General features: G+C 46.3%; 1 protein-coding gene across 1 annotated transcript in view; it reads right to left on the reverse strand.

Annotated features, from left to right (window-relative positions):
- LOC311143186 (follistatin-related protein 4-like) overlaps positions 1–18,365 on the reverse strand; it is a 226,075-nt gene that overhangs the window by 111,687 nt on the left and 96,023 nt on the right. The window lies entirely within an intron of this gene.

Raw genomic sequence — 18,365 nt, forward strand, 5'->3', positions numbered from 1 at the left:
TGAGCAGGAGCTGCCCTCCAGTAGGGGTGGGACAGCCAATAGACCAGAGGTGGCAGAATGGAGTGCTCGTGTTGGGTTGTAGGGTTTGAGCACAGCCTGAAGGTGGGGAGGGGCAGTTCCTCTTCCTGCTCCGTAGGCAAGTACCATGGTCTTGTAGTGGATGCGAGCTTCGACTGGAAGCCAGTGGAGTGTGCGGAGGAGCAGGTTGACATGGGAGAACTTGGGAAGGTTAAACACCAGGCGGCACAAGCGGGGAGCTCAGCCAAAATCAAGCTGCAGTAGTAAATCATACTACTGTACTCATAAATATTTAAACAAAACAACTGGCTATCAAAATATCATAAGCACTGTTTACAAGGCAGTCCTTTAACACAGCAGTTTTTTGGTTCCACAACAGTAAACGTCATTAGCCATAAAATCGGTCATTTGTGTTTGTGACTCCTCCATTCAAGGTGAATAAAACAATCGTATGAAACGGGAAGAGACGCTGCTACAACACAGTATAATAATATTTTGTACTTTTATTATACATGGACAGAATCACATTTAGATATCTAACCAGAGAAGAGCACCAGTCTTTGTTATACAGTATTATAAAAGTTAAATTTTTGAAGCTTGAAGTTTGAAGTTGAAATCAGAGCTCAATTTTAGGGATTAGGGAATCATTCTTCTGTTTCTGATAACCCCTCGACCAATGAGTTGAGGAACTGGATTTTGGGGATACAGGCAGCAGACACCTGGGGCTATGTGGGGGTTACCTCTGAGAAATACAGTGATTGTATTGCGTCAGTTGCCAATCTGAAAATCTGCCCAGTGGTCACACGTCTCTACGCAGGCAGAGTGGAAATATTTAATCTGACAGCTCACATTTTACAGGACAGCCAAGTGTGTATTTATCCAAGCCTGCAAGGTCAGGGAGAGGCGGAGGGATACTAGAGTACTGGGTATTAAAACGGCCAACTTTATGAGGGTGATCAAGTATAATTCAACTCGACACCCACAGAGATATTGCAGGTAGAGGCACAATGGCATAAAATGAATGTTCTTTTTTTAACCTATGACAACTTTGTATAGAGCCCTATAGGATTGGTGTGAATAGCCCAGATCAGTCAATGCTTACACGAGATGAGGAGGGAGAGAGGGAGTTATAGAGAAGAATAAGCTTTGTGGAGTCTAGCTTTGTCCTTCAGAAGTTGTGATTATAAAACTGACAAGATGATTGTGTGGCACCATTCAAAATGTTATATAATATGCATGGAACTCCGGCATATATAATCATATTCCTTCATACCTTTACAATAGTCAACCTGACTAACCAGAAAATGAATATATTTAAACCACAATTTAAAAAATATATATATTTAAATGTTTCTTAGTCAGAATGAGTCAGAGGAGCAACGTAACCTGTGTCCTTTTTTAGCATTGCACCACAGGAATTGGGTCTCTTCTGAAAAAGCTTTCATGGATGAATCTTTAAATCTCTTACTTGAATTATAATTCTGACTTGCAGTATGTGACAGGTATACAATGCATATAAATGAACAGTGGGTCTAAGTGATTATTTCTTTCTCTCTTTCTCTCTACAGTGGGTCCAAGTAGTTGTTACATTTTTTTCATGTGTTTTTACATGAATGTGGATATTGCTGAAATACATTATGTTAAAAAAACACATGCTCTTACTGTACTGTATAAGGTAGAAAGATACCCTTTGGCCCTCTCCAATGCTTGCTATCTTATAACCTAATATCTGCTTGGAGCTAAGCTACAGCCTCAAGGCATTTAGAAAATGCTCACCTCATTTAAACAGTGAAAAAATATATAGTATATATACAATTCTACCTCAGGTCACTTTGCCTGTAGGTAATGCATATTTTTCCCTGGTTCTCATGCTAGTTAAGCCCTGAACCAATTTCACACAGGCCAGGAAATGTAGAGGGAAGCTTGACAGAGTCGCTCAAATCCCCTTCTAAACTCATTAGGAAGGAGACAGAGAGAGAGAGAGAGAGAGAGAGAGAGAGAGAGAGAGAGAGAGAGAGAGAGAGAGAGAGAGAGAGAGAGAGAGAGAGAGAGAGAGAGAGAGAGAGAGAGAGAGAGGGGAGTGGGGCAGGGAGGAAGAGCGAGAGATAGAAAGAGAGAGAGAGAGAGAGAGAGAGGTATTTCCACCGTGGATAAAATAAGTTACTCACTAAGGGATGCTGGCACACAGTGACTGCATTAGCATTAGCAGATTGCAGTCTACAACACAACTGAGTTGTGAGACGTTAATTATTTTTTACCCTGTCTGCTCATAATTGAATCTAGGGCCTGACAGGAATGTAATATATTTAATAAGCAAAGTTTTCAAAGTTGCACCCAGCATCTCTAGCAGCCATATGTTTTTATACTGCCATTAAACTGATGAGCGAAATAAAGGGGATGGGCCAAATTAATTCATTTGTCACTTGAAACCTCTCGCGGTGTTTGCCAAGAGCTTTTAAACAAGTGCATTATGAAAAGCTATAAAGCATATATGGAGATGGGCAGATATAAGACAAGAGATAAACACTGGTTAAATGCAACCAGTAGAGTAGAGCTACAGAATGTCCCTATGGCTTAGAGAAAGAGAGTGAGACAGAGAGAGCGAGACAGAGAGAGAGAGAGAGAGAGAGAGAGAGAGAGAGAGAGAGAGAGAGAGAGAGAGAGAGAGAGAGAGAGAGAGAGAGAGAGAGAGAGAGAGAGAGAGACAGAGACAGAGACAGAGACAGAGACAGAGACAGAGACAGACACAGAGACAGAGACAGAGACAGACACAGAGACAGAGACAGAGACAGAGACAGAGACAGAGACAGAGACAGAGACAGAGACAGAGACAGAGACAGAGAGCTTGAACAAAATAAAATGTACAGTTTAAAAAATGTACAGTATCTTGGGGTTGACATCGCAAAATAAACATTTGTTTTCAATTAAATATGTCTGATTTAGACACATTAGAAGTCTCTTCTCTGCTGGCAGAAATAGGAAGGCATTATTACACTCACACTGAAAGAGATTGAATTCAAAGCAACATTTTCCATACATATCTCGAATTTCAATTAAATCTCCGACATACGAAGGCCAACAAGCAATTGAAAGCTAAACCCAGTTGGCTCTATTGTGCTGGAGAGGAGCGTAGAATGAAAAGGAGACGAGGAGACGAGCGATTCCAGTGTTGTGACAACCATGTCAAAGTATCTTAACCATGAATACACAGCACACTCTCTTTTCAAAGGGGATTATTTTGTTTTTCCCACTGATTGCGAGGGCATATGTACAAGTGACAGACAAGGATGAATCCATCTCTGAGGGAGAGAAAGCTCCAGGGTCTTGGCATGAGGTGGATCAGTGGCAGCCTGTGTCGGGAAGACACCAGGGGAAAACACCAGGGCTGAATCCCAAATGGCACCCTATTCCCTACATAGTGCACTACTAAATCAAATCAAAGTTTATTGGTTGTGTACACAGTTTAGCGGGTGTTTTAGCGGTGCAGCGAAATGCTTATGCTACTAGCTCCTATCAATGCAGTCAAACGTCAAACAGCTAACATGTAAAGAAAAATGCAAAAAAGAAAGGCAAGAAATTAAGAACGGTGGGACGAATCCAATTAACAACCCAAATAGCACTGTGACAGTATCAAACTACAATCTATACATATGTACACCGGGGGAATTTACATAAGCTATATGTACAGCAGTATATTTATTAAGTGAGCTATATCAAGAATCCAGTATATAAATAAATATGCAGTGTGGCCATAGGGCTCTGGTCAAAAGTAGTGCACTATAAAGGAAACACGATGCCATTTGGGACCCAGCCTGGGTCTGGTGTGAACAGTATGTGGGCTGACTGCCTCACAGCCACTGAGAGAGGTTTTAGCATACGATGTGACAAACAGGAAGATGGCACAATGGTCCATAAAAGCAGGGTCTGATAGCCTTAAAAGCAATGTGCACAGTAAAGCTGTCCCATCACGTCCCTGCTGAACCACAATACTACAACGCCACGGCCATTTTGTCTGAACAGTAACTGTGGGCGTGTATTGTTCATCATACACAGCGGAGGAAGTTCAGAGATCTGGTCTGGGACCAGGGCGCTGGCAGGCAGGGACCGCTAGGCTGTAGTGGCTCTCCAGTCGCACTATCCTTGAATGTTCACCAGCTCACCAGCATGAACAGCAACCAAAATACCTTTTCTATTTTCATAGGTGAGATATTTATAATACAGGGGACTAATGGAGGAGCTGGGGACATTTCTATCCGGGACAGGGCATCCATTTCCACACAGCAAATACTACTTTCACGTAATGAATCTGTGGGGAGGAATCAACTTAATGAGGTGAGCACGTGACCGTGAGGACGGGGGGGGGGGGAGGACGGAGGTGTTCAAGAGAGAACTGAGAAGGATGGGGATTGTTAGAAGGGTCGTTAATAACAAAACTGTAACAAATAAAGTGCTGTCAAGGGAGGCCTGGGGCATGGCCACATCACACCTGGCTGGCAAAACACTTAACAGCCTAGGCCTGATTAAGAAGAAGTGGGAATGAAAGTTTCTCAGGCAGTTATATGTGCCCTGCATGACTTTACAACATAAGTGGCACAGTTTAGGCCCTATTCCCACTACAAGATATGAAGGAGAGGAGCAGTGTGGCGAAAGAGTATTCTACTTTTCAAATCACATTTATTGTATTTTATTTAACCTTTATTTTATCAGGTAGTCATACTGAGACCAAGGTCTCTTTCACACACATCAGAATATAAATACAAAATTCAAGCAGAAAGAAAAACACGGTCATAAAAAATAAACACATTCATCAGTAATAAGGTCCTCAATCAGCTTTCTGAAATGCCCTAGAGGCACCAACACATCACATTTAAGAATATTTTATTTAAGAACAGAGTTATTTTTATGCGCTCTAGAAAACAACATATTCTTCATTTTACCTGCATTCAATACTAATTTCAGGTCAATAAAATTTTTCTGTAATACAATGAAGGCAGACTGTAGTTCAGATAGAACCTGGTCAACCGTGGGGGCAACGGTTGACCAGTATCATCGGCATACAAGTGCAGGTTGCAATATTCTACAGACAAGTCAACATTGTTAATGTAAACAGTATATAGTACAGGTCCCAGAATCGCCCTCTGCGGGACACCTTTCGTAATATCCAGGAAACCTGATTTAACACCATCAGTAGATACACATTGAGTTAAGTAATTTTTAAACCAGTTACATGCTGGTTTCCAATTGAGGAAAGTCTCTGAATTAGCAGTGGGTGATCAACCATATCGGAATCCTTTGACAGGTCAATGAAGAGGGCAGCACAATGTTGCCTTTTATCCATACAGTTAACCACATCATTTATAACTAGGGATGCAGCAGAGATAGTGCTACGACCTGGTCTAAAGATAAGATAGATCTTAGCTGAGAATTGATCAAGGATTCAAATATTTTAGCTAGGCAAGAAAGTTTAGAAATAGGGCGATAATTATTTAAGTCACAAGGGTCACCACATTTGTGAAGGGAGAGTACATGGGCCACATTCCAAACCTTGGGGATAGTACCAGATATAATCGTCAGGTTAAAAATATGGGTTAATGATTCAGCAATCAAGGGGGCAGAGAGCTGCAGCAAAAATGGATCAAGCATATCAGCCACAGTGGATTTTCTTTCTATCAATCTTAAGCAAGGCATCTAGCACATCACAGTTACTAAATAGTGTAAATGAAAGGTCAGCATGACATCCTCGCCTTACCTTTCATTGTGGCCGTCAACACGACATTCTTGGTCAAATTGACCATAAATATCCCAATAGCCACTAGCCAGTATGCACAGACTATTCAACTGTCACGGTTTCGGCCGAGGCTGCCTCTCTCCCTTGTTCGGGCAGGCTTCGGCGTTCGTTGTCTCCGGAATACTAGCTGCCACCGTTGTATGTTTCATGTTTGTTTGCTTTTGTCTGTATGTTGTCACACCTGTTCTTGTTTAGCCTAATTAGTGTTCTATAAGTTTCTCGTTGTGTTTGTCTAGTGTTGTGTGTTATTGATTTTTGTCATTCGTGTATAGGGCGTGTTTCCTGTATTTCGCTCGGTTGAGCTTCCCTCCACTGTTGGAGTATTTACGCACCTGTTTGTGCGCTTTTGTTTTGTTCGCCTTCGTGCGTATTTCACCTTCGGGCAAGAGTTGACCTATTGCCGTGTTTGGCGATCACTAAAGTCTGTTGGACTATCCGTCTGTGTCCTGCGTTTGATTCCACCACTGCACCCACCTACAGCACGCGCTGACAGAATAACACACCTTTTAAATGGAATCAGCAGGAGCCGCAGCAGCCCAGGCGACGCTGGAGGACAGGGTCCGGGAACAAGGTGACCAGATCCTGCAGATGGGGACCGCACTGCAGGAGGTGATCACCACCATCCGAGGCTGGGGGACGCCTCCACCGCCACCCGCCCTGCCAGCACCATCGGCCAGTCAGCCTATTCCCGCACCGGAACCCCGAGGAGTCCGACTCTCGCTCCCGAGGGCTTACGATGGAACCGCGGCTGGGTGCCAGGGTTTCCTTCTACAGGTGGAGCTGTACCTGGCCACCGTGCACCCGGCGCCCTCGGGACATGAGAGCGTGTCCGCCCTGATCTCCTGCCTGTCCGGGAAGGCGTTGGAATGGGCCAACGCGGAGTGGAGGAGGATCGACGCGGACACCATAACCTACGAGGAGTTCTCCCGCCGCTTCAGGGCGGTGTTTGACCATCCCCCGGAGGGGAAAGCGGCGGGGGAGCGTCTGGTCTTCCTCCGGCAGGGGAGGAGGAGTGCTCAGGAGTTCGCCCTCGAATTCCGTACTCTAGCGGCAGATGCAGGGTGGAATGATCGGGCTCTCGTCGATCACTACAGATGTAGTCTACGAGAGGACGTCCGTCGGGAGCTGGCCTGTAGGGACACCAGCCTCACGTTCGACCAGTTGGTCGACATGTCCATCAGGCTGGATAACCTGCTAGCTACCCGCGGACGTCCCGAGGGGGGTCCGTCCATTTCACCCTCCAGCGCCTCCGAGCCGTGCCCCATGGAGCTCGGGGGTGCTGGCGCTAGAGAGAGGAGGGGTCGGCTTACTAGGGGGTCCATCCCCTGCACCAACTGTGGTCGGGGAGGACACACCGCGGCTAGGTGCTGGGGATGGCCTCCTAGGGGAGAGGACGACAGGTCCCGCACTGGGGATTCCTTCCAGGTGAGTAGGCGCCCCACTCACCCAGAGCTCTCTGTTGCACATTTCTGTATACCTGTGCGTTTTCCACAGGTAGCACCTCATTCCCAGCATAAGGCGCTGGTAGATTCAGGCGCGGCTGGGAATTTTATTGATAAGAAGTTTTGTTTAGCTTTAGGGATTCCCCTTCTTCCTGTTGATGTCCCTTTCCCCGTTCATGCCCTAGATAGTCGTCCGTTGGGTGCGGGCTTGATCAGGGAGGTCACTGCGCCACTTAGGATGTGTGCGCAGGGGGGTCATCAGGAGATGATTCAGCTATTCCTGATTGACTCTCCTGCGTATCCGGTGGTGCTGGGCATGCCCTGGTTGAGTACCCATAACCCATCTATTTCGTGGCAGGAGAGGGCTCTGATGGAGTGGTCTGCCCAGTGTGTGGGTAGATGTTTAGGCGTTTCCGTAGGGGCTACCTCGGTGGAGAGTCCAAACCAGGTGCCCGCATTGCACGTTCCCCCTGAGTATGGGGATTTGGCTATTGCGTTTAGTAAGTCGAGGGCGACGCAGTTGCCGCCCCATAGGCAGGGAGATTGTGCGATAGACCTCCAGGCAGGAGCTGCGCTCCCACGGAGCCATGTGTATCCTCTGTCTCAAGAGGAGAAAAAAGCTATGGAGACCTACATAGACGAATCTCTGAGACAAGGATACATACGGCCTTCCACTTCCCCTGCGTCCTCGAGTTTCTTTTTTGTGAAGAAGAAGGATGGTGGTTTGCGCCCGTGCATCGATTACCGTGGTCTCAATCAGATTACGGTGAAGTACAGTTATCCACTCCCGCTGATTGCGACCATGACTGAGTCATTGCATGGGGCGCGCTTCTTCACTAAATTAGATCTCAGGAGCGCGTACAACTTGGTGCGCATCAGGGAGGGCGATGAATGGAAGACAGCCTTTAGTACCACCTCGGGCCATTACGAGTATCTGGTCATGCCATACGGGTTGATGAACGCTCCGTCAGTTTTCCAATCATTCGTGGATGAGATCTTCAGGGACATGCAGGGGCAGGGGGTGGTTGTGTACATAGATGACATTCTCGTGTACTCGCCTACCCGTGTCGAGCATGTGGCCCTGGTGCGCCGAGTGTTGCGGAGGCTGGTGGAGCACGACCTGTATGTGAAGGCAGAGAAGTGTCTGTTTTTCCAGGAGTCGGTCTCCTTTTTGGGGTATCAGTTGTCTGCGTCAGGGGTGAAGATGGAGGTAGACCGGGTGTCGGCCGTGCGTAATTGGCAAACACCAACCACTGTGAAGGAGGTGCAGCAGTTTTTGGGGTTTGCAAATTACTACAGGAGGTTTATCCGGGGTTTTGGACAGGTGGCAGCTCCCATCACGTCTCTTTTGAAGGGGGGTCCGGTGCGTCTGCAGTGGTCGGCCGAGGCGGACAGGGCGTTTGGGAGGCTGAAGGACCTGTTTACCTCGGCCCCGGTGCTGGCGCATCCGGATCCCTCTTTGCCGTTCCAGGTAGAGGTGGACGCGTCAGAGGCCGGTCTAGGAGCCGTGCTTTCACAACGGTCTGGCGCGCCACCTAAACTCCGCCCCTGTGCTTTTTATTCTAAGAAGCTCAGTCCGGCGGAGCGGAACTATGACGTAGGGGACAGGGAGCTGTTAGCCGTGGTACAGGCCCTAAAGGTGTGGAGGCACTGGCTTGAGGGGGCTCAACACCCTTTCCTCATTTTGACGGACCACCGTAACCTGGAGTACATCCGGGCAGCGAGGAGGCTGAACCCTCGCCAGGCAAGATGGAATATGTTCTTGACCAGGTTTACATTTAAGATCACGTACATCCCTGGGTCACAGAACGGTAAGGCAGATGCGCTGTCTCGGCGGTATGACACGGAGGAGAGGTCCGTGGAGCCCACTCCCATACTGCCGGAGTCGTGTCTGGTGGCACCGGTAGTGTGGGAGGTCGATGCTGAACTCGAGCGGGCGTTACGCACCGACCCTAGTCCACCGCAATGCCCTGAGGGTCGGAAGTACGTTCCGCTCGAGGTTCGGGATCGATTGATCTATTGGGCTCACACGTCACCCTCCTCTGGACATCCTGGTATCGGCCGGACAGTGCACTGTCTTAGTGCCAAGTACTGGTGGCCCACGTTGGCGAAGGATGTGAGGGTTTATGTTTCCTCCTGCTCGGTGTGCGCCCAGTGTAAGGCGCCTAGACATCTGCCTAGGGGTAAGTTACTACCCCTGCCCGTTCCACAACGACCATGGTCTCACCTCTCGGTGGATTTCATTACTGACCTTCCTCCTTCACAGGGGAACACCACTATACTGGTCGTTGTGGACCGGCTTTCTAAGGCCTGTCGTTTGCTCCCCATGCCGGGCCTTCCTACTGCCCTGCAAACCGCCGAAGCACTATTCACCCATGTGTTCCGGCACTACGGGGTACCCGAGGATATTGTGTCTGATCGGGGTCCCCAATTTACCTCCAGGGTCTGGAGAGCCTTTATGGAGCGGTTGGGGGTCTCGGTGAGCCTCACCTCGGGTTACCGCCCGGAGAGTAATGGGCAGGTGGAACGCGTGAACCAGGATGTGGGTAGGTTTCTTAGAACATACTGCCAGGACCGGCCGGAGGAGTGGGCAAGGTACGTTCCCTGGGCCGAGATGGCCCAGAATTCCCTACGCCATTCCTCCACTAACCTAACCCCTTTTCAGTGTGTGCTGGGTTACCAGCCGGTTCTGGCACCTTGGCAGCAGAGCCAGATCGAGGCTCCTGCGGTGGATGAGTGGGCGCGGCGCTCGGAGGAGACATGGAACGCTGCACACGTCCACCTGCAGCGGGCCCTCCGACGTCATAAGGCGAGCGCCGATCTCCACCGCAGTGAGGGACCGGTGTACGCACCTGGTGATCGAGTCTGGCTCTCTACCAGAAACCTGCCCCTCCGCCTGCCCTGTCGGAAACTGGGTCGGCGGTTTGTAGGGCCATTTAAAGTCCTGGGAAGGTTGAACGAGGTGTGTTACAAATTATAACTGCCTGTTGAATATAAAAGTATTAACCCCTCGTTCCATGTGTCCCTTCTCAGGCCGGTGGTAGCTGGCCCACTCCAAGAAAGTGAGATCAGGGAGACTCCTCCGCCCCCATTGGACATCGAGGGGGCACCGGCGTACACTGTGAGGTCCATCTTGGATTCGAGATGTCGGATGGGGGGTCTCCAGTATCTAGTGGAGTGGGAGGGGTACGGTCCGGAGGAGCGGTGCTGGGTGCCGAGGAGAGACATCTTGGACCCGTCTCTCCTGACGGAATTCCATCGTGGGCACCCGACGCACCCTGCTCCGCGTCCTCCGGGTCGTCCCCGAGGCCGGAGTCGGCGCACGTCTGGAGCCGCGCGTCAAGGGGGGGGTACTGTCACGGTTTCGGCCGAGGCTGCCTCTCTCCCTTGTTCGGGCAGGCTTCGGCGTTCGTTGTCTCCGGAATACTAGCTGCCACCGTTGTATGTTTCATGTTCGTTTGCTTTTGTCTGTATGTTGTCACACCTGTTCTTGTTTAGCCTAATTAGTGTTCTATAAGTTTCTCGTTGTGTTTGTCTAGTGTTGTGTGTTATTGATTTTTGTCATTCGTGTATAGGGCGTGTTTCCTGTATTTCGCTCGGTTGAGCTTCCCTCCACTGTTGGAGTATTTACGCACCTGTTTGTGCGCTTTTGTTTTGTTCGCCTTCGTGCGTATTTCGCCTTCGGGCAAGAGTTGACCTATTGCCGTGTTTGGCGATCACTAAAGTCTGTTGGACTATCCGTCTGTGTCCTGCGTTTGATTCCACCACTGCACCCACCTACAGCACGCGCTGACATCAACAATGACTGAAACTTTTCTTCTAAAACATAATAAATTATTGAATAACACAACCAAACCATATTACACTCTTGAATAATGCAACAATTCACAAGCATGTACAGTTGAAGTCGGAAGTTTACATACACTTAGGTTGGAGTCATTAAAACTCGTTTTTCAACCACTCCACAAATGTCTTGTTAACAAACTATAGTTTTGGCAAGTCGGTTAGGACATCTACTTTGTGCATGACACAAGTAATTTTTCCAACAATTGTTTACAGACAGATTATTTCACTTATAATTCACTGTATCACAATTCCAGTGGGTCAGAAGTTTACATACACTAAGTTGACTGTGCCTTTAAACAGCTTCTGATAGGCTAATTGACAGAATTTGAGTCAACTGGAGGTGTACCTGTGAATGTATTTCAAGGCCTACCTTCAAACTGAGTGCCTCTTTGCTTGACATCATGGGAAAATCAAAATAAATCAGCCAAGACCTCAGAAAAATAAACGTGTAGACCTCCACAAGTCTGGTTCATCATTGGGAGCAATATCCAAACACCTGAAGGTACCGCGTTCATCTGTACAAAAAATAGTACGCAAGTATAAACACCATGGGACCACACAGCCGTCATACTGCTCAGGAAGGAGATGCGTTCTGTCTCCTAGAAATGAACGTACTTTGGTGCGAAAAGTGCAAATCAATCCCAGAACAACAGTAAAGGACCTTGGGAAGATGCTGGAGGAAACGGGTTCAAAAGTATCTATATCCACAGTAAAACGAGTCCTACAGTGGGGAGAACAAGTATTTGATACACTGCCGATTTTGCAGGTTTTCCTACTTACAAAGCATGTAAAGGTCTGTAATTATTTATCATAGGTACACTTCAACTGTGAGAGACGGAATCTAAAACAAAAATCCAGAATATCACATTGTATGATTTTTAAGTAATTAATTTGCATTTTATTGCATGACATAAGTATTTGATACATCAGAAAAGCAGAACTTAATATTTGGTACAGAAACCTTTGTTTGCAATTACAGAGATCATATGTTTCCTGTAGGTCTTGACCAGGTTTGCACACACTGCAGCAGGGATTTTGGCCCACTCCTCCATACAGACCTTCTCCAGATCCTTCAGGTTTCGGGGCTGTCGCTGGGCAATACGGAGTTTCAGCTCCCTCCAAATATTTTTTATTGGGTTCAGGTCTGGAGACTGGCTAGGCCACTCCAGGACCTTGAGATGCTTCTTACGGAGCCACTCCTTAGTTTCCCTGGCTGTGTGTTTTGGGTCGTTGTCATGCTGGAAGACCCAGCCACGACCCATCTTCAATGCTCTTACTGAGGGAAGAAGGTTGTTGGCCAAGATCTCGCGATACATGGCCCCATCTATCCTCCCCTCAATACGGTGCAGTCGTCCTGTCCCCTTTGCAGAAAAGCATCCCCAAAGAATGATGTTTCCACCTCCATGCTTCATGGTTGGGATGGTGTTCTTGGGGTTGTACTCATCCTTCTTCTTCCTCCAAACACGGCGAGTGGAGTTTAGACCAAAAAGCTATATTTTTGTCTCATCCGACGACATGACCTTCTCCCATTCCTCCTCTGGATCATCCAGATGGTCATTGGCAAACTTCAGACGGGCCTGGACATGCGCTGGCTTGAGCAGGGGGACCTTGCGTGCGCTGCAGGATTTTAATCCATGACGGCGTAGTGTGTTACTAATGGTTTTCTTTGAGACTGTGGTCCCAGCTCTCTTCAGGTCATTGACCAGGTCCTGCCGTGTAGTTCTGGGCTGATCCCTCACCTTCCTCATGATCATTGATGCCCCACGAGGTGAGATCTTGCATGGAGCCCCAGACCGAGGGTGATTGACCGTCATCTTGAACTTCTTCCATTTTCTGATATCTGTAGCCCATCCCATTCTTGTGCAGGTCTCCAATTTTATCCCTGATGTCCTTACACAGCTCTCTGGTCTTGGCCATTGTGGAGAGGTTGGAGTCTGTTTGATTGAGTGTGTGGACAGGTGTCTTTTATACAGGTAACGAGTTCAAACAGGTGCAGTTAATACAGGTAATGAGTGGAGAACAGGAGGGATTCTTGAAGAAAAACTAACAGGTCTGTGAGAGCCGGAATTCTTACTGGTTGGTAGGTGATCAAATACTTATGTCATGCAATAAAATGCAAATTAATTACTTAAAAATCATACAACGTGATTTTCTGGATTTTTTTGATTCCGTCTCTCACAGTTGAAGTGTACCTATGATAAAAATTACAGACCTCTACATGCTTTGTAAGTAGGAAAACCTGCAAAATCGGCAGTGTATCAAATACTTGTTTTCCCCACTGTATATCGACATAACCTGAAAGGTCACTCAGCAAGGAAGATGCCACTGCTCCAAAAAGCCAGACTACGGTTTGCAACTGCACATGGGGACAAAGGTCGTACTTTTTAGAGAAATGTCCTCTGGTCTGATGAAACAAAAATAGAACTGTTTGGCCATAATGACCATCGTTATGTTTGGAGGAAAAAGGGGGTTCTTGCAAGCCGAAGAACACCATCCCAACCGTGAAGTACGGTGGTGGCAGCATCATGCTGTGGGGGTGCTTTGCTGCAGGAGGGACTGGTGCACTTCACAAAATAGATGGCATCATGAGGAAGGAAAATTATGTGGATATATTGAAGCAACATCTCAAGACATCAGTCAGGAAGTTCAAGCTTGGTCGCAAATGGTTCTTCCAAATGGACAATGACCCCAAGCATACTTCCAAAGTTGTGGCAAAATGGCTTAAGGACAACAAAGTCAAGGTATTGGAGTGGCCATCACAAAGCCCTGACCTCAATCCTATAGAAAATGTGTGGGCAGAACTGAAAAAGCGTGTGCGAGCAAGGAGGCCTACAAACCTGACTCAGTTACACCAGCTCTGTCAGGAGGAACGGGCCAAAATTCACTCAACGTATTGTGGCAAGCTTGTGGAAGGCTACCCGAAACGTTTGACCCAAGTTAAACAATTTAAAGGCAATGCTACCAAATACTAATTGAGTGTATGTAAACTTCTGACCCACTGGGTCTGTTATTCTAACATTTCACATTCTTAAAATAAAGTGGTGATCCTAACTGACCTAAGACAGGGAATTTTTACTAGGATTAAATGTTAGGAATTGTGAAAAACTGAGTTTAAATGTATTTGGCTAAGGTGTATGTAAACTTCCGACTTCAACTGTATGTGCAGACAATTAAAGGGTTTATTTTCTCATCTGTAGGCTACACTCATTACATTTGAGCTTCAAGACAAAAGCACAGAGTTGATATAACAGTATGTCTTCATCAAGTAACGTTAGCCTATGAAAAATGAACGATTAACCCTCTCATACCAATATAAAAGTACAGTAGGCCTACCTTACAACATTACAACAAACCAGGCTTCCTTATTATCAATATCATGCAAATCTTTACATGTGGTAAAAGCAAATTGCGAATTAAAAAGTGGGTATAAGTGAATTCACCTTGACAAGCTGTCAAGTCCATACCCACCACCCAAAAAAATTTAATAATAATGCCTCAATTTGTCAATGTGCACAGTTAGTCTGTGCTTCAGTCTGATCAACTGTAGCCTACTGATAACAACCACAGCTGCAGGTAGCCTGGAGAAGCATATGCACTCTGGTCCAATCTGGGCCAGGGGAAACTTAACGTCATGTTTCAAAAGCCTTAGCTTTGTATTTATAGCCTAAAATAGGCCCATTTATTTTTGTTCTAGGAAAATGTGAATGTGATCAAATTTGGTTAACTAGGCTACCTAGGAATTTTTTGTCCAAAATGATTGACTGGAAATAATCAATCAACACAATAGTAATGACATACTTTATGAGTATCTTTTTAATTACAGATAAAAAGTGCATAATGCAAGCTCAGCCCTGTTAGTTTTTGTACAATCGTTCTTAATGTTTTATATACTCAGTGTATTCAGTTTCAGTACAGAATATTGCTCAACATTGTTTAATATGACATTAAAACGATTACATTCCTGGAAGTAGGAAAAATACAGACAAAACAGAAGAGGTCCGGTTTGCGTGTAAAACATACAAGCGATTCATACTTAGAATAATAAGAGTAAACCAATATGATGTAGCTATACAATGACATTACAGTGTAGTGGTATGATGTAACCTCCCGAGTGGTCAGTGGTCTAAGGCTGGTTCAAATCCAGGCTCTGTCGTAGCCGGCCGCGACCGGGAGACCCATGGGGCGGTGCACAATTGGCCCAGGGTAGGGGAGGGAATGGCCGGCAGGGATGTAGCTCAGTTGGTAGAGCATGGTGTTTGCAACGCCAGGGTTGTGGGTTCGATTCCCACGGGGGTCCAGTATGAAAAATTAAAATAATAATGTATGCACTCACTAACTGTAAGTCGCTCTGGATAAGAGCGTCTGCTAAATGACGTAAATGTAAATGTACAGTGTTGTCAATATACTGCACAGTACTTCAGCATCATGTACATACTGGCTTGTGTACAGTGTCAGGAGCCTTTTAGACCTCCGCTTCACGCTGTGAACCCGGGTGGCCCTGCAAGCGGTTGGCTGAGGTCTGCAGGGCATGAACTGTGCCTGAAACTTATCTCTTCCTCCAAAGCCAAGTGTTTGTTTAACTGAGCTAATGGCTTTAGACACAAGCGGTCAAAGATCACCAAGCAATAAGACAGACACTTAAGAAAAGAGTCCACACTGTGGGCACAGGGCACAGTGAAAAGCAGCTTTGATGGCTAATGCAATAACCACAGCCAGACATCAAACCAACCAGAACGATAAGAGAGCAATCAAATGCTGAAAGCTCCGGCGCTGAGAGAAGAAGAACAGAAGAGGGGGAGAAGTTAAACTTCCATCCAGCGCTGCTGTCCTAATTTGTCTGACGTGTGACGTGTCCGATTGATCATTATCAGGAATCGCGAGGAGCGGCAATGGCCTCTCAATTGCTTGTCTCTAAACTCGACTGACCCTGGGTGAGTCATTTTTAAATGCAATCTACAGGCTGGGGCCTCATCCCAAAAAGCACCCTATTCCCTAAGTGCTCTACTTTTGACCAGGGCCCCTAGGGACAGTGGTCAACGTAGGGAGAAGGGTAGGGAGAAGGGGGCCATTTAGGACACACCCTGGTGGTGAGTTGTAACTTCACCCCGTCTGTGTTGGAAGATGGGGGCGTCGGATTGGGCTGGCTGAATGGGAAGAAGCAATCGGTCGGTCAGCCTGGCGGCTTCACAGACCTCCCGCTGTGCTGCAGGCTGCAGCAGAACAGGCTGTGCTTTGTTGTGCTCCATCATTCAGGAGATGAAAGCTATTCAAATAATCAGCCATGTTAGTTCTGTTAGCTCTGTTTGGATTGTTTTAGCGAGCGTTGTTTTAATCAAAGGGGGGTCGGGAAATGGGCCTGACCCGGGATGTTGTTCAATGTTAATCAGAAGTGAAGACAGGGAAAAACAAAGTTGTTCTCTTGTTTGTATCCATTTCAAAACAAGCAATGGAGTTGTGCTGTGGGGTAGTTTGCCGACCAGTTCTTTTTTACTTGTGTAATGGCTCTGTGTGGGTATTCTGTGTGTCCGAGTGTGGTGTGCACGTGTGTGTGCATATGTGTTTGCGTGTGTGTTCAAGGATGTACAGTATGCCACCTGGGTGTGTTCGGAGAGAAAGGAGATGCCTGGTGATGTATTGTATTCCCATCAGCTACACTCCTTGTTGAAACACTAGAGTAAGGTCACAACCAAATACGACAAAAGCCTGAGCCAGGATTCCATAGGCATTTCTAGAGCGCCCCACAATCATATCTCCAGCTTGTCACAGGCAATGGGCCAAGAGCCAAAGGCTTACATCAATACTATTGAGTGGATGGCAGGCTGCAATCTCTTCCTATTGGCATCAAAATGATTGGTTGACAAAGTGTTGAAAGAGTATTTCTGTGTGGGGGAAACAGCGGAAATAAGGTGTTGGGGGGGAGAAGCCTTAAGCTCTTTCCTATACGTCCTCCTCCACCTTGTCGCCATCCATAAGAAAGCTATAGTAAAGCGTGGGTTTTGTACAGTTTTCTCTAGATAAGGGACTGTTATACCAATCCCCTTCACCCTGACTAATCTTGTCCATAATACTTAACCATTTAAAACGGTTCTTGGAGGACAGCTGGTCTTCAGTCATCATTTGATAGAATAATACTTTTTTGCTGTCCACAACTGAACCCTTCAATATCATGCTGAATCGTTTGTGGTTTTAGAAAAAATCTGCAAAGAAACACTTTAGTCTATTTCTGTGTGTTTAGGTGCTGTTGATAACGGTGGTGACAGTCTTGTAACTACCATTTGAGGTCATAATGCTGTATTAAAATTAGACTCCATCCTATTTATAGTACATAACAAATATAGGATCTTAATTTGATCACCCTTTTGCAATGCAGGAAATGTAAAACTTGTAGTGTATTTGAGGTTTAAAAAGGCTTCTGAAGTTTATAATTTCCACTTTGAAATTCAAGACTTTATTTTCCCTCACGAAAAGTGTATGAACAACTAAAAAAATGTCCATTAATTATAATCCACATAATAATTTACATTTCATGTTGCTGTAGGATAATTTTCCTGCTGTAGAAAACTGGCTCAAATTAAGATCCTACATCTGTACCTAATCCTTGCATCTTCAGCAGGCGATATAATGTTCCACCCCACCGCTCTTCACACAGGAAGGTAAACAAATACGTCTTCACTGACATTTGAGCATTACTACTTATGTGAGCATCTTCTGTCGCTGGCTTGCAGCGAAACGGTGATCAAGTGTAATGTGGCGATTGAACACCTGTCTAATTTGGATTAAGCATGCATGGCAGTGTCTGCTGGGGATCTCTGGCGCTCTAATGTGAGATGGCAGAACATTTCTACATGTTCACTGCTCATGCATAAGCATCTCTCTAACTAGCCTGGACCTATTGATAGAAGCATAAGGCCGATAATTACTGTGTTTTACTGTCCCTGTCAAAATCTGAAATTATCTTGAGAGGGGTAGAGAGGAGTAGGGGCATTGCCCCCTCAGCCAGTCATGCATACGTTCTTGTAGACAGTAAGGACTCAATGGATGCTGTTTATTGGAGTATATTTCCCCACAGGTAGACAGCAAGACACAGCCTTCCCCATCCCAGACCAAGCAATGAAAAGCAGTAAACATTATCAACAGGGAAACAGTGAGTAAATAATACACGTACTGCTGCCTAATGGCTGTTATATTTTTCAGTGTGATGTGTAACAACAACAAACAACCTTCACTGTCCCAGTATCCACAGTGAAACAGAGAAGCATAACATTGGAGCA

This window comes from Coregonus lavaretus, assembly GCF_964263955.1.
Source record: "Coregonus lavaretus genome assembly, chromosome: 15".
Lineage (NCBI taxonomy): Eukaryota > Metazoa > Chordata > Actinopteri > Salmoniformes > Salmonidae > Coregonus > Coregonus lavaretus.